Raw genomic sequence first — 17,708 nt, 5'->3', positions numbered from 1 at the left:
AGACCAAAACTGCCCACAATACTCCAGGTGTGGCCTCACCAAGGCCCTGTACAATTGCAGCAACACATCCCTGCTCCTGTACTCGAATCCTCTCACAATGAAGGCCGACATACCATTTGCCTTATTTACCACCTGCTGCACCTGCATGTTTACCTTCGGTGACTGGTGTCCGAGGACACCCAGGTCTCGTTGCACATTCCCCTCTCCTAATTTATGGCCATTCAGATAACAGTCTGCCTGCTCGTTTTTGCTACCAAAGTGGATAACCTCACATTTATCCACATTATACTGCACCTGCCATTCATTTACCCACTCACTCGACTTGTCCAAATCACGCGGAAGGATCTCTGCATCCGCCTCACAGCTCACCCTCCCACCCAACTGGGAGCCATTTGGATTGGATTTGTTTATTGTCACGGGTACCGAGGTACAGTGAAAAGTATTTTTCTGCGAGCAGCTCAACAGATCATGAAGAGCATGAAAAGAAACGAAAATACATAATAGGGCAACACAAGGTACACAATGTAACTACATAACACTGGCATCGGGTGAAGCATACAGGGTGTAGTGTTAATCAGGTCAGCCCATAAGAGGGTCATTTAGGAGTCTGGTGACAGTGGGGAAGAAGCTGTTTTGAGTCTGTTCGTGCGTGTTCTCAGACTTCTGTATCTCCTGCCCAATGGAAGAAGTTGGAAGAGTGAGTAAGCCGGGTGGGAGGGGTCTTTGATTATACTGCCCGCTTTCCCCAGGCAGCGGGAGGTGTAGATGGAGTCAATGGATGGGAGGCAGGTTCGTGTGATGGACTGGGCGGTGTTCACGACCCTCTGAAGTTTCTTGCGGTCCTGGGCCGAGCAGTTGCCATACCAGGCTGTGATGCAGCCAGATAGGATGCTTTCTATGGTGCATCTGTAAAAGTTACAAATTTGGAGATATTACATTTTGTTCCCTCATCTAAATCATTAATATATATTGTGAATAGCTGGGGTCCCAGCACCGATCCCTGCGGTACCCCACTGGTCACTGCTGCCAATTTGAAAAAGCCCCGTTAATTTTACTCTGTCAACCAGTTTTCTATCCATCTCAATACACTACTCCTAATCCCATGCGATTAATTTTACATGCTAATCTTTATGCGGGACTTTGTCAAAAACTTTCTCAAAGTCCAAATATACCACACCCACTGGCTCCCCCTCATCAACTCTACTAGTTACATCCATGAAGAATTCCAGTAGATTTGTGAAGTGTGATTTCCCCTTCATGAATCCATGCTGACTCTGTCCGTTCCTGCCACTGTTTCCTAAATGCTCTGTAATAAAATCTTTGATAATGGAGTCTAGAATTTTCCCCACCACCGCCATCATGCTTTCTGGTCTATAATTCCCTGCTTTCTCTCGACCTCCCTTTTTAAATAGTGGAGTTACAGTAGCTACCCTCCAATCTGCAGGAACGGTTCCTGAGTCTATAGAATCCTGGAAGATGACCACCAATGCAGCCACTATTTCTAGAGCCACCTGTTCCGGTGCCCTGCAATGTAGAATCTCAGGCCCTGGAGATTTACCAGCCTTCAATCCCATCAATTTCCCAAACACCATTTCCCTATGAATACTAATCTCCTTCAGTTCCTCCCTCTCATTAAACCCTGCGTTCCCAACATTTCTGGTACCTGATTTGTGTCCTCTGTGAAGCCAGAACCAAAGTATGTGTTTAGTTGCTCAGCCATTTCTTTGTCCCTGTTATACATTCCCCTGTTTCTGACTGTAAGGGACCTACATTTATCTTCACCAATCTTTTTCTCTTCACGTACCTATAGAAACTTTTTCAGTCAGTTTTTATGTTCCTGAAAGCTTTTTCTCGTAGTCTATTTTCCCCTTCTTAATCAATCCTTTGGTCCTTCTTTGCTGAATTCTAATCTGCTCCCAATCCTCAGACCCGTTGTCTCGCTTGGCCAATTTGTATGCTACTTCCTTAGATCGAATACAATCCCTAATTTCCCTTGTAAACCATGGATTGGCCACCTTTCCCATTTTACTTTTGTGTCAGACAGGATTAAACAATTGTTGCAGTTCCCCCATGCGCTTCTTGAAAGTTTGCCATTGTTTATCCACTTTCACCCCTTTAAGTAACATTCCCCAATCGATCATCGCCAACTCACATCTCATTTCATCATAGTTTCCTTTGTTAAGATTCAGCACCCTAGTCTCAGAATCAACTACTTCATTCTCCACCTTGATGAAAAATTCCATCATATTATGGTCGCTCATCCCCAAGGGATCCTTCAGAGCTAGATTGCCAATGATTCCATTCTCATTATTTAACACCCAGTCTAGGATGGCCTGCTCTCTAGTTGGTTCATCAACATATTGGTCAAAAAAACACATCCCATATACACTCCAGGAATTCCTCCTCTACAGTATTGTGACTAATTTGATTTGTCTAATCTATACGCAGATTAAAATCACCCATAATTACAGATGTTTCTTTGTTGCATGAATCCCTAATTTCCTGTTTAATGCCATTCCCAGCATCACCACTGCAGTTTGGGGTCTATAAACGACGCCCACTAATGTTTTTGTCCCTTGTTTCTCAGCTTGACCCATAAAGATTCCACATTGTTGGAGTAATATCCTCCCTCACTATTGTGTTAATTTCCTCTTTAACCAGCAATCCAACCCCCGCCTTTTCCTTTGTGACTGTCCTTCCCAAATACTGAATATCCCTGGACACTCAGTTTCCATCCCTGGTCACACATCCATTGTCATCAATCAGGCTGTTCTAAGTGGAGGGTTCTGGCTCTGGGCTGGCATCTCCCTCTGGTGGGACGGCGAGGCTGCTGACTGACCTGTCGTTTCCTATTCCTACAGTTTCGCCGTCCAATAGTGCTGCACTGCCTTGGGTCACCCTCCATCGATTCTGGGAAGGTGTCACGCCGGGTGCTGCGGTCTTTGGCCAACGGGTATGGTCCTGCCGGTGTTCGGGCCAGGGTGGGCTTCCTGAGGTCTTGGGGGGGCTGTTTTCCGGAATGTGAGGTGTCCTACGCTGTTTACCTCCATCCCTGATATCCCCTGGAATTCCTGAACTCCTTTCTCTGCATTGTCCCATGAAAGGGGGATCTCTACGCCTTTTTTTAGCTCCCACAACTGTGTGGCCAGCAGTTTACGCTGGGTCGCCGTATTATGTACTCCGCATACAACCCAGTCCCATAGCATCATGGGTAGGGGTGGCCCACAGTAGCAAAACTCTGACAGTTTGCCTAATTATGCCAAAAACCCGGTAACGGGCACGCCTGCGGTCCTCCCTGCGGGATTAAATCAGCTGCTCTCGGACAATGACTGACGGCTTGGAGTCGGAGTGGTTTGTCACAAGTGCCGATAACTCTTCAAATGTCTTGGAGTCTGGGGCTACGGGGTACGTCAGGCTCTTTATGATGCTGAATGTGGGGGTGCTGCTTGGCAGTCAAAGGAATTACCATGTGGCGATAATCCCCAACGATAGAGTTCGCCTGAAACAATTAGTGCATGCGGCGTGTATACTGAGTCCAGTCCTCCACACCCGAAACAAGTGTATCAATTCTGTCAAAGAGCGACATTTTCAAAATTGTGTGAACCTTATTCCTTGGTGAAGGGAGGTGGCCGTGCTTCAAATGGTTAGCAGCGCCGATGGTAGTTCCGCTTCATCCTCGTCGCCAATATAGTAGTGAAGCAGCAGTCCAGAAAGGAGAGTCAAGCGAATAGTTTATTACCAAAAGAAAAGTATTTACATGAAACAGTCCGAGTCCAGGTCGGGCCTACTCTGCATCGCGACTCCTACCTGGGCCGGCTCTCAGGGTCCTGAGGTAACTATCCCGCTGATCAGCCTCTGACCACCACTGGGGGAGCTGATACTCCATGAAGCTCAAGGGAGATTAATCAGGCCGTCCCCGTGGGCCTCGTGTGGATTATAATATATCCTCTCCGGTGTGATCACATACTTCCCGAGATGTGCTGAACCACACACTATACACCAGCTGTGGTCTGAACAATCTCCGATATAATTCCCCCATCATTTCCCGGATATTCTCCATGGCTTATACACAAAGGCATTCCCTAAGTTGTCCCAACCACCTTATCTACCAATCATACCTTCAGGAATCTTGGATATTCACTTCAACCCCATTGACACTAATCACAATTTCTCATTGATTCCATGCCCTGTTCCTCCTTCACCAATGTAACATCTCACATGTTCCGAGTTCAAAATCCTTTCCCCAATTTTCTGCCCAAATGGCCATCTGTTAATATCGGCACTCACAGACACTGAATCCACAATGTCATCTAAATCCAGTCCTGAGGGAGTGCCGCACTGTCAGAGGGTCAGTACTGAGGGAGTGCCGCACTGTCAGAGGGGCAGTACTGAGGGAGAGCCGCACTGTCAGAGGGTCAGTGCTGAGGGAGTGCTGCACTGTCAGAGGGTCAGTACTGAGGGAGTGCCGCACTGTCAGAGGGTCAGTACTGAGGGAGCGCCGCACTGTCAGAGGGTCAGTACTGAGGGAGCGCTGCACTGTCAGAGGGTCAGTACTGAGGGAGCGCTGCACTGTCAGAGGATCAGTACTGAGGGAGTGCCGCACTGTCAGAGGGTCAGTACTGAGGGAGTGCCGCACTGTCAGAGGGTCAGTACTGAGGGAGTGCCGCACTGTCAGAGGGTCAGTACTGAGGGAATGCCGCACTGTCAGAGGGTCAGTGCTGAGGGAGTGTTGCACTGTCAGAGGGTCAGTACTGAGGGAGTGCCGCACTGTCGGAGGGTCAGTACTGAGGGAGCGCTGCACTGTCAGAGGGTCAGTACTGAGGGAGCGCTTCACTGTCAGAAAGTCAGTACTGAGGGAGTGCTGCACTGTCAGAGGGTCAGTACTGAGGGAGTGCCGCACTGTCAGAGGGTCAGTACTGAGGGAGCGCTGCACTGTCAGAGGGTCAGTACTGAGCGAGTGCCGCACTGTCAGAGGGTCAGTACTGAGGGAGTGCCGCACTGTCAGAGGGTCAGTACTGAGGGAGTGCCGCACTGTCAGAGGGTCAGTACTGAGGGAATGCCGCACTGTCAGAGGGTCAGTACTGAGGGAATGCCGCACTGTCAGAGGGTCAGTGCTGAGGGAGTGTTGCACTGTCAGAGGGTCAGTACTGAGGGAGTGCCGCACTGTCGGAGGGTCAGTACTGAGGGAGTGCCGCACTGTCAGAGGGTCAATACTGAGGGAGTGCTGCACTGTCAGAGGGTCAGTACTGAGGGAGTGCTGCACTGTCAGAGGGTCAGTACTGAGGGAGTGCTGCACTGTCAGAAGGTCAGTACTGAGGGAGTGCCGCACTGTCAGAGGGTCAGTTCTGAGTGAGTGCTGCACTGTCAGAGGGTCATTGTCACAGTTCTCAATGTGGGATCTTGTGCGCAAGTTGAGCTGTTCGTTTCTGACATTACAATCACGATAAAGCTTCGGATGCATTTCATTGGCTGTGAAGGGATTTGGGATATCGTGAGGTGGTCGGAGTTGCTATGGAAATGTAAACCTTTCTGCCTTTGAATGAGCATAATGAGCTTTCCCCTTTTTATTATTCCTCTTTCATTTGATATTTTTCATTCTCTCTGAGCTTTGTTTTCGATGAAGTGACAAACGTGAAAATGGGGTAACTCCTCACCCTGAGATCAGTGAACTGACTCCAGGGGGCAAATCCTCACCCATCTGTCACAAAGGGGTGGGTGTGTGTACTCTGCTCAGCCCAGCTGAGGTGCCTTTGTACTGTCACATGGATCTGTGCTCAAAGAGAATCTTAGCTACTGAAACACTGAAGTAAGATCTATTCAAACAACAACTGTGTTAAATATTTAAAGAGATTCTGCTCGTTTCCCTTCTGCTCTTTGATTAATTTCTGGCAGTGGAGCCAGCACCAAATGGTTCCTGTCTGAGCGGATGTGAGATGTAGATATCAGTGGTTGAGCTAAGATGCTGCATCAGATGAAGTGAAGCATCTGCAGGTCCTCACCTTGAGCTTCATCGCACATCCATCTCTCCAGAGAACGGCAGGGCCAGCATTAAAAATAGACAGTGTCAGAAAGATGCAGCTGGCCCAATAACAATGACTTCACGGGGCAGCACGGCGGTGCAGTGGGTTAGCACTGCTGCCTCACGGCGCCGAGGTCCCAGGTTCGATCCCGGCTCTGTGTCACTGTCCGTGTGGAGTTTGCACATTCTCCCCGTTCGCCCCCACAACCCAAAGATGTGCAGGGTAGGTGGATTGGCCACGCTAAATTGCCCCTTAATTGGAAAAAAATGAATTGGGTACTCTAAATTTATAAAAAACAATGACTTCACCGCATCACGTCACGGGACAGCATGGAGCGATACCATTCAGCCCATCGTGTCTGCACCGACTCTCTGAGTGAGCAATTCACCGAGTGACAACCCCCCCCCCGCCTTCTCCCCGTAACCCGGCACCTGCTTCCTCTTCGGATAACAATTCCCTTTGGAAAGCTGCAATTGAACCGCCCTCCAGCACACTCTGGGACAGGGCAATCCAGACCCCAACCACTCGCTGTGTAAATACGTTGTCCTCATATCGCCACTGATTCGCTTGCCAATTACTTTCAATCTTTGCCCTTTTATCCTCCATCCTTCCACCCGTGGGAACACGTTTTCCCCACCTGCCACGTCCAGACCTCTCACGAGTTTGAACACCTCGATCAATCTTCTCTCAACCTCCCCTTCTCCAAGGACAGCAGTCCCCACTTTTCCGCTCTATCTCCGTAACCGAAGTTCCTCATCCCTTTTACCATTCTTGTCAATCTTTCCTGCACCTTCGCTGATACTTTCATAAAATATTAAACAATGCTGCTGTGCAGAGAGACCTGGGTGTGCTAGTGCATGAGTCGCAAAAAGTTGGTTTACAGGTGCAACAGGTGATTAAGAAGGCAAATGGAATATTGTCCTTCATTGCTAGAGGGATGGAGTTTAAGACTAGGGAGGTTATGCTGCAATTGTATAAGGTGTTAGTGAGGCCACACCTGGAGTATTGTGTTCAGTTTTGGTCTCCTTACTTGAGAAAGGACGTACTGGCGCTGGAGAATGTGCAGAGGAGATTGACTAGGTTAATCCCAGAGCTGAAGGGGTTGGATTACGAGGAGAGGTTGAGTAGACTGGGACTGTACTCGTTGGAATTTAGAAGGATGAGGGGGGATCTTATAGAAACATATAAGATTATGAAGGGAATAGATAGGATAGATGCGGGCAGGTTGTTTCCACTGGTGGGTGAAAGCAGAACTAGGGGGCATAGCCTCAAAATAAGGGGAAGTAGATTTAGGACTGAGTTTAGGAGGAACTTCTTCACCCAAAGGTTGCGAATCTATGGAATTCCTTGCCCAGTGAAGCAGTAGAGGCTCCTTCATTAAATGTTTTTAAGATAAAGATAGATAGTTTTTTGAAGAATAAAGGGATTAAGGGTGATGGTGTTCGGGCCGGAAAGTGGAGCTGAGTCCACAAAAGATCAGCCATGATCTCATTGAATGGTGGAGCAGGCTCGAGGGGCCAGATGGCCGACTCCTGCTCCTAGTTCTTATGTTCTTATGTTCACATCTTCCCTAATGTGTGGTGCCCAGAACTGAACATAATATTCTCGGTGAGGGGAATGTGAGTGTTTTACATAGATTTAACCTCCTTGCTCTTGTAATCTATTCCCCTCTTAGTAAATCATACAATATTCTGGATTTTATTAATTGCTCTCCCAACCTGCCCTGCTACTATCAATGAGTTATGCACATATATGCCATGTCCCTCTGATCTTTAGAGTTAGACCCTTTCTTTTATATTGGGCAGGATTCTTCAGCCAATGACTGGAAATTAGGACAGTCAGCAGAGTTTTACACAGCTCTCCCTTCACACTGCCGTTGCCTGCTGTGTGGGATGTGACAACCTCTCCATCTTATTTATAACGCTCTGAATCTTCCCTCGGATTAGGTTTTATTCTCCTCGGTTCTGCTGCAGTCAAGCAGAGATTTGACAAGTTTAAACAAGTAATCAGATTTCGGGCAGAAATCAGGCGGTGTGGCAAATTCACATTCTGCTGTGGCCCTGTTTTCCAATAGGCTAACCAGTTACAAAACTCCAGATAGGTGCTGACTGGAGGATTGTGGCCAACTCTGGGCCCCACACTTTAGGAAGGCTGTCAAGGAGGAGATTTGCTGGAACGTTCGAGGAATGAGAGACTTTGTTTATGCGGAGAGACTGGAGAAGCTGGGATTGTTTTCCTCGGAGCGGGGAAGGTTGTTATTGGCAGCAACGGGGTTAATTTAAACAACACTTATTTCTCCACTCCAGAAATCAGTTTCATTTGTATTCCTTTTTATAAGTGGTCCCCCTCAGTTTATGTGCAATCAAAGTTTCAATTAATAACCCCACAGAAAACTCGAGGTATGATGAACTCAAAGGGTTAGTTTATTTACACACACTCAAAAGGCAGGAGAAGGTTTGTAACATCTGACTCAGTAAGGACAGAAACAGAGAAAAGCAGGATTGGCAGTAATGAGACCACAGAGAAAATACATGTTGGTGCATGTGGGTTCCAGAGTCCAGAATCAACGTCCAGTGAGGTATTTCATAGAAACATAGAAAATAGGAGCAGGAGGAGGCCATTCAGCCCTTCGAGCCTGCTCCACCATTCATTATGATCATGGCTGATCATCCAACTCAATTGCCTAATCCCACCTTCCCCCCATATCCTTTGATCCCCTTCACCCTAAATGCTATATCCAACTGCTTCTTGATAACATACACTGTTTTGGACTCAACTACTTCCTGTAGTCACGAATTCCACAGGCCCACCACTCTCTGGGTGAAGACGTTTCTCCTAACCTCTGTCCTAAATGGTCTACTCCATATCCTCAGACAGCGACTCCTGGTTCTGGGCACACCCACCATCGGGAACATTTCCTCCTGGAGGTTGGCAGGTTGAAAACTGATGCTGGATAATTCTCTGGAAGTGAATCGCAGTGTTTGCTTGTTTAATAATAATAATAATAATAATCGCTTATTGTCACAAGTAGGCTTCAATGAAGTTACTGTGAAAAGCCCCTAGTCGCAACATTCCGGCGCCTGTTCGGGGGACGCCGGTACGGGAATTGATTCCGCGCTGCTGGCATTGTTCTGCATTTCAAGCCAGCTGTTTAGCCCACTGTGCTAAACCAGCCCCTGTTTCTGACCTTATTGACCTCTGTGGCTATTTTCAGTGATTTGTGTATCTGCCCTTCACCCCATGAAGAGGGGCGCTAATCGAACTGATTAAAGGATTTGATTGGGTCAAGAGAGACTGATGAATGGAGTCCAAAAACAGGGAAAGGAGCTTAGAATGTGAACCAAGCCATTCGGGGTGATGTCAGGAAGCATTTCTTCACACAGAGGGGAGCGGGACTCTAGGACTCTCACCCCTAAAGAGCTCCTGAGGTCGGGGGTCAATTGTAAATTTAAAAATTGGGGTTGATAGATGTTTGTTGAGGGTTACAGAAGCAAAGTGGATAGATGGGTTAAGATTCAGACCACACTTAATCTAATTGAATGGCAGAATAGACTTAGAAAAAAATACATTTAGAGTACTCAATTCGTTTTTTCCAATGAAGGGGCAATTTAGCGTGGCCAATCCACCTACCCTGCACATCTTTGGGTTGTGGGGGCTGTGGTGAACCACTGCATTATGGGATGTAAGGTAGGACCTGCAGTACATGTTCGCCGGTAGCTCCTGCCGGCTGGCTCCGCCCACTAAGATCTGTATAAATATGCATGACCTCCAGTGCCCTGCCATTTCGCCAGCTGCAGCAGGAGGCCACGCCTCTGACTGTAATAAAGCCACAGTTGTCCCCAATCTGCGTCTTTGTGCAATTGATCGTGCATCAATTTATTACAGTCAGATTTTCCACAGAATGGATATCCGAATTAAGCCCGATCGCCTGCAGCTGGATCCGCACTCGCCCGACTCCAGGAAAGACTTTACTCACTGGCTGGCCTGTTTCGAGGCCTACATCAACGCTGCGGACCCCGCGCCAACGGAGGCTCAGAACATAAACGTCCTGTACTCCAGACTGAGTTCCAGCGTGTTCCCGTTGAACCAAGACACCTCGTGTTACGCGAAAGCAATGGCACTCGTTAAAGAACACTACGCTCAGAAGACAAACACGCTCTTCGCCAGGCATGTACTCGCCACCCGCTCGCAACTACCTGGTGAGTCCATCGAAGACTTCTTGCGGGCCCTAATTCCACTTGTCCAGGACTGTGACTGTCAGGCCGTTACGGCCGCCGAACACGCGAATCTCCTCATGCGCGATGCTTTCGTAACGGGGATTGCGTCGGGCCGCATCAGAGAACGATTACTGGAAGGGGCCACGCTCGAACTAGCGGAGACGAAAACCTTGCCGCTCTCCATGACGGTCGCATCCCGTAATGTACAGTCTTACCCCTCCCGCCGCGCTGCCCACCCTTCTACCCCTTCCTACCCCTCCTGGACCCCGCCGACGACTTCCTCAGCCGGGGCCCTGCCTTCCCAATACGCCTGTGCCGCACGCCGATCCGCGCACCCCGGGGGTCCCCGCTGCTACTTCTGTGGTCAGCAAAAGCACCCCCGCCAACACTGCCCGGCCCGCACTGCCGTTTGTAAATCCTGCAGTAAGAACGGCCACTTCGCGGCTGTGTGCCAGGCACGCGCAGTCGCTGCAATTGCACCCGCTATCGCCCCCTCCCCCATGCTAAACGCACAATGGGAGCCGCCATCTTCTCCTCCCGGGGCCATGTGCGATCAATGGGCGCCGCCATCTTGTCCCCCTTCAGCCACGTGCGCCATCTTGTCCCGACCCCGCAATGTGCACACCATGAGCACCGCCATTTTGTTCCCCACATGGTCTCCGGACATCATGAGATCGGAACCGCACACGCTCGCCATCCGAAGCATCCGACGACTACCCGCAGCTCGCTTCGATGACGCTGGATCAATCTCGCCCGCACAACCTGGCCACCGCGTCGACGACGGTGAAAATCAACGGCCACGTGACCTCGTGCCTGCTGGACTCCGGGAGCACCAAAAGCTTTGTTCACCCAGATACGGTAAGGCGCTGCTCCCTCGAGGTCCACCCGGCCAATCAAAGGATCTCCCTAGCCTCCGGATCCTACTCCATCCCAATCCGAGGTTTCTGTACAGTCACCCTCACGGTCCAGGGTGTAGAATTCAGTAACTTCCGCCTCTATGTCCTTCCTAATCTCTGCGTTGCACTCCTGTTGGGCCTGGACTTCCAGTGCAATCTCCAGAGCCTCACCCTCAAATTCGGTGGGCCCCTACCCCCCCTCCCTCTTTGCCAATCGAACTGCGGATTGCAAGTCCGTCGCCACCAGGAGCAGACGGTACAGCACCCAGGACAAGACCTTCATCAGGTCCAAAGTCCAGCGGTTGCTTAAGGAGGGTGTTATCGAGGCCAGCAACAGCCCCTGGAGAGCCCAAGTGGTAGTGGTTAAAACTGGGGAGAAACACAGGATGATCGTGGACTACAGCCAGACCATCAATCGGTACACGCAGCTCGACGCGTACCCCCTCCCACGCAGATCTGATATGGTCAATCAGATTGCACAGTACCGGGTCTTCTCAACAATTGACCTGAAATCCGCCGACCACCAGCTCCCCATCCGGAAGTCGGACCGGCCATACACTGCCTTCGAGGCGGACGGTCGCCTCTACCACTTCCTCAGGGTCCCTTTCGGTGTCACAAATGGGGTCTCGGTCTTCCAAAGGGAAATGGACTGAATGGTCGACCAGTACGGTTTGCGGGCCACCTTTCCGTACTTAGATAATGTCACCATCTGCAGCCATGACCAGCGGGACCACGATGCCAACCTCGATAAATTCCTCCGCACTGCCACTCTTCTCAACCTGACCTACAACAAAGAGAAGAGTGTGTTCAGCACGACCCGGTTAGCCATTCTTGGCTATATCGTCCAAAACAGACTTCTCGGGCCTGACCCCGACCCCGACCGCATGCGCCCCCTCATGGAGCTCCCCCTCCCCCACTGCCCCAAGGCCCTCAAACGCTGCCTGGGGTTCTTTTCCTACTACGCCCAGTGGGTCCCAAACTATGCGGACAAGGCCCGCCCACTCATTCAGTCCACCCAATTTCCCCTCGCGGCCGAGGCACAACACGCTTTCGTCCGCATCAGAGCAGACATCGCCAAGGCCGGGATGTGCGCAGTGGACGAGTCACTGCCTTTCCAAGTAGAAAGCGACGCTTCAGACGTCGCCCTTGCCGCCACTCTAAACCAGGCAGGCAGACCCGCGGCATTCTTTTCCTGCACCCTTCATGCCTCTGAAATTCGACACTCATCCGTCGAAAAGGAGGCCCAAGCTATCGTTGAAGCTGTACAGCATTGGAGTCATTAACTGGCCGGTAACAGATTCACTCTCCTTACGGACCAACGGTCGGTAGCCTTCATGTTCAATAACACACAGCGGGGCAAAAATGATAAAATCTTGCGGTGGAAAATCGAGCTCTCCACCCATAATTAAGAGATTTTGTATCGCCCCGGTAAACTCAACGAGCCCCCAGACGCCCTCTCCCGAGGTACATGTGCCAGCGCACAAGTGGACCAACTCCGGGCCCTACACGACAGCCTTTGTCACCCGGGGGTCACACGATTGTACCATCTGGTCAAAGCTCGCAATCTGCCCTACTCCGTCGAGGAAGTAAGGACAGTCACCAGGGATTGCCAGGTCTGTGCGGAGTGCAAGCCGCACTTCTACCGGCCGGACCGTGCGCGCCTGGTGAAGGCTTCCCGCCTCTTTGAATGACTCAGCATGGATTTCAAAGGGCCCCTCCCCTCCACCGACCGTAAATGTACATTCTCAGTGTGGTGGATGAGTACTCCAGATTCCCCTTCTCCATCCCATGCCCCGATATGACGTCTGCCACCGGCATCAAGGCCCTCAGCACCATCTTCGCTCTGTTCGGTTTCCCCGCCTACATCCACAGTGAGAAGTCTTACAATCGCATTCACCTGAGGAAGGAGCAGCGCTCCGAAAGCTAGTGACATCGAAACAAACCTGTTGGACTTTAACCTGGTGTTGTAAGACTTCGTACTGTGCTCACCCCAGTCCAACGCCGGCATCTCCACATCATACATCCACAGTGACAGGGGATCCTCATTCATGAGCGATGAGCTGCGTCAGTTCCTGCTCAGCAGGGGTATAGCCTCCAGCAGGAAGACCAGCTACAACCCCCGGGGAAACGGGCAAGTAGAACGGGAGAATGGGACGGTTTGAGGGCCGTCCAGCTGGCCCTACGGACCAGGAACCTCCCAGCCTCTCGCTGGCAGGAGGTCCCCCCTGACGCTCTGCACTCCATCCGGTCACTATTGTGCACCGCCACTAATAACACACCCCATGAACGTGGTTTTCCTTCCCCAGGAAGTCCACATCCGGGGTTTCGCTCCCGACTTGGCTCGCTGCTCCAGGACCGGTCCTTCTCCGTAGGCACGTCCGACTCCACAAGGCGGACCCCTTGGTGGACAGTGTTCACCTGCTCCACGCCAACCCTCAATATGCCTACGTGGAGTTCCCCGACGTCCGCCAAGATACTGTCTCACTCAGGGACCTGGCACCGTCAGGTTCCACCCCAACACACTCCCCCACCCATGCGCACCCCCCCCCCCCACCACCACCACCGCGCCACCAACATTGACCCCACCAGACCAACCCCCCCTTCCCGCACAAGAGGATGAAGAGGACTTCGGCACACTCCCGGAGTTCCCCGATGACTGGCCAGCCACCACAGCCATCGGTGCCACCTCCACCACCACCAGCAACAACTTAGCCACCACCGTTACTCCGCTCCCAACGAAGCACCAAAGCACCGGATCGGCTGAACGTTTAACGGACTCCGGACCGTCAACATGGACTTTTCTTTGTTTTTCTTCCTTGTTTTCCCCATTCTTAACACTGTACATAATTGCACTATCTGTATGTAGTTTCACATCACCCCCGCCGGACTCATTTTTAACAGGGGGTGAATGTGGTGAACAACTGTATTAGGGGATGTAAGGTAGGACCTGCACTACAAGTTCGCCGGTAGCCCCTGTCGGCTGGCTCCGCCCACGGAGAACTGTATAAATATGCGTGACCTCCAGTGCCCTGCCATTTCGCCAGCTGCAGCAGGAGGTCAAGCATCTGACTGCAATAAAGCCACAGTTGTACCCAATCTGTGTCTTTGTGCAATTGATCGTGCATCAGGGGCGAAACCCACGCAAACACGGGGAGAATGTGCAAACTCCACACGGACAGTGACCCAGAGCCGGGATCGAACCTGGGACCTCGGCGCCGTGAGGCAGCAGTGCTAACCACTGTGCCACCGTGCTGCCCGGCAGAATAGATTTGAATGGCGTCCTCCTATTGCAGTGTGACAGATTCAAAGGGCCGAATGGCCTCCCCATGTTCCCCAGCCACGGTGCAAGAAGCATCTGCTCCGAGATGTGACTGTAGATTGGAAGAAGCTAATTGCAAATGAAAGTTAAAAATCAAAGTTCCTGTCGACCCAGAAACGGGCAGATTGGATTCTGTTTGGGATGAAGGCGGAATGTTTGGCCGATGATGAGGGAGCTGAATAGCAGGTGAATAGCAGGTGAAGAAGGGCAGGCTGGAGTCGGGATTGGAGAATTGAAGGTGAGCTGTAGGTAGAGAGAGCAGCTCCTGACTGGAGCTGACGTAAGCTGTGCCCTGACCTTACTAACCAGCTGCTTGCTGGATGTCCTTCCTCCTCTACCCTCAAGTGGAATTTATGACACCTAATCCTGGCCCCCTGTGGAGCAGCTCCTCTCCCCTGGAGGTTCAGAGACCCACGTCAACAGGGGCTACGTGGCAGCTTTTATATTTAGTAATGTGCAGCTGGAGCTCATTCCGGAAGCTCTCTTTCAGCAATAGTTTTGGTCCATGTTTAATTTAATAACGTCATAAACATTTGAGGCCATGTCGTCCCTTAAGAGATTAATTATTTTGTGCATCGAGACTTGTAGAGAAATGCACTTAACCCAGAACAGGCTGGACTGTAACAGGGAAACTTATCAAGTACCTTATTCCCCATCCCTCACGCACAGTGTCCCTCACACTCTATCATCGCCCTCCATCCCTCACTCTCTCCCTCACTCTCTCTCCCTTACTCTCTCCCTCACTCTCTCTCCCTCACTCTCTATCCCTCACACTCTCACTCCCTCACTATCTCCCTCACACTCTCTCCCTCACTCTCTCTCCCTCACACTCTCTCCTTCACTCTCTCTCCCTTGCACTCTCCCTCACACTCTCTCCCTCACACTCTCTCCCTCACTCTCTCTCCCTCACACTCTCTCCCTCACACACTCTCCCTCACTCTCTCTCCCTCACTCTCTCTCCCTCACACTCTCTCCCTCACTCTCTCTCCCTCACACTCTCTCCTTCGCTCTCTCTCCCTCGCACTCTCTCCCTCACTCTCTCTCCCTCACACTCTCTCCCTCACTCTCTCTCCCTCACACACTCTCCCTCACTCTCTCTCCCTCACTCTCTCTCCCTCACTCTCTATCCCTCACACTCTCTCCCTCACTCTCTCTCCCTCACTCTCTCTCCCTCACACTCTCTCCTTCGCTCTCTCTCCCTCGCACTCTCTCCCTCACACTCTCTCCCTCACTCTCTCTCCCTCGCACTCTCTCCCTCACTCTCTCTCCCTCACTCTCTATCCCTCACACTCTCTTCCTCGCACTCTCTCCCTCACACTCTCTCCTTCGCTCTCTCTCCCTCGCACTCTCTCCCTCACACTCTCTCCCTCACTCTCTCTCCCTCGCACTCTCTCCCTCACACTCTCTCCCTCACTCTCTCTCCCTCACACTCTCTCCCTCACTTTCTCTCCCTCACACTCTCTCCCATTCGCTCTCTCCCTCACTCTCTCTCCCATTCGCTCTCTCCCTCACACTCCCTCCCTCACACTCCCTCCTTGCTCCCTCTTCCTCACTCAGCTCCCCCTGATTCTGTGACTCTGGGTAGTGTTGCTGTTGTAACTGCAGCCTAACTTTGCAGGTTTAATGGAGGAAACATTCTGGGCGCGACTGCATGGCCTTCCTTACCTTCATGCGTTCAGCAGCCAGACGTGAAAGGTTGTTGTTGGGAACAAGGGTCGAGCTGAGTAATGTTGAACCTGGGTTTGGTGGACGGTGAGGGGATGGGATGGGGGAGTGGGGAGTGGGGAGTGGGGATTGGTGTGGGGGTGGGGGCGGGGGGGGTCAAACATGTTTACCCCACCCAGACCCTGCTGACTGTGAAACCACAGCATGTCAGTGTTGATGGGGTTAATCTGCGAGGCCGATCCGGAATATACAGATCATTAACTTTGGCTGCTCCTGATTAATCTCAGCTCAGCCTCAGATCGAAGCGGCTGATCCCAGGCTCAGCGACATCCCATCACTTTGCTGCAATACACTCCCTGCTAATGAGCAAGCTGTAAAATTTACACTCTATTTCTATATCCGTGTACACAGCAGAAAGGAATGTGGATAAAGGAATTTAACTTATTCGAGTCAATCCAGTCTACAGAATCCCCAACGAGCTCTCTAACAAGCTTGTCACAGTCTCATATCAAGTAGATCACTTGTTAAAGAATGAATATAAGCTTCTAAATTTATTCAATATTTTTATTCTGAAATTACATTTCCCGGCTCCACCTTTCTAGCACCTTTGTAACTCTGCCACCTGCTGTGCATTCCTGTTTATACAACATCCCTCCTTCAACTGTTTTTCATGGAGCCAGTACTGACGGAGTTGATGGGCTGAATAGATTCCTCCTGTGCTCAATGGTGAATTCGCCACTATTACCATCCCAGACCCGACCCCAACAGTGGCTCGGATACTGGGCCAAATCCCCAATATTTTTTTTAAGACCGTGAGGAATGAATGATTCAATCCAGGAGTGATTGTTCAAAGAAATAGGGATTTGGTATTTTTAAAACAAAACTTTATTATTGACACAATTTTTAACTCTTTAACCCCACACTCAAAAATAGCTGACAATTCCCCCTTAAACAATTCTGCTCAATACAGGAAATACAATACCCTTAATTACTACATCAATTCCCAATTAAACAACAGGAAAAGCATACAGCTTTAAATCCACACTACATCCCACTGGCACAGAGTAATATTTGTTTCCAGAACAGATTTGACTCCTGTTAGAACCCCTGCAGACTCTGGCTGGGTATCTTCAAAAAGCTGTTTTCAACTGGTTTGTTTCAGTGTCCCCCTTTCCCTCAGACAAATCTGCACTGCTTTAAATACTAATACTCTTTTTTAAACTATCATAAGACCATAAGACCATAAGACATAGGAGCAGAGGTAAGGCCATTCAGCCCATCGAGTCCACTCCACCATTCAATCATGGCTGATTTCAACTCCATTTACCCGCGCTTTCTCCATACCCCTTAATTCCTCGAGAAATCAAGAATTTATCAACTTCTGCCTTAAAGACACTCAACGTCCCGGCCTCCACCGCCCTCTGTGGCAATGAATTCCACAGACCCACCACTCTCTGGCTGAAGAAATTTTTCCTCATCTCTGTTCTAAAGTGACTCCCTTTTATTCTAAGGCTGTGCCCCCGGGTCCTAGTCTCCCCTGCTAATGGAAACAACTTCCCTACATCCACCCTATCTAAGCCATTCATTATCT

The 17,708-nt window shown here is 50.5% G+C and overlaps 1 long non-coding RNA gene across 1 annotated transcript; it reads right to left on the bottom strand.

The window, feature by feature from the left end:
* Positions 1-391: 391 nt before the first annotated feature.
* LOC140399359 (uncharacterized) lies at positions 392-16,521 on the bottom strand. Its single transcript, XR_011937683.1, has 2 exons — positions 16,118-16,521; positions 392-906 (listed from the first exon to the last, which is right to left on the bottom strand). It is a non-coding gene; the product is annotated as an uncharacterized lncRNA (long non-coding RNA).
* Positions 16,522-17,708: the final 1,187 nt, after the last annotated feature.

The sequence above is a fragment of the Scyliorhinus torazame genome, chromosome 22 (assembly GCF_047496885.1).
Source record: "Scyliorhinus torazame isolate Kashiwa2021f chromosome 22, sScyTor2.1, whole genome shotgun sequence".
Taxonomy (NCBI): Eukaryota; Metazoa; Chordata; class Chondrichthyes; order Carcharhiniformes; family Scyliorhinidae; genus Scyliorhinus; species Scyliorhinus torazame.
Note: the sequence above shows the minus strand (reverse complement) of the source record. Positions and strands in the feature narration are given on the sequence as shown.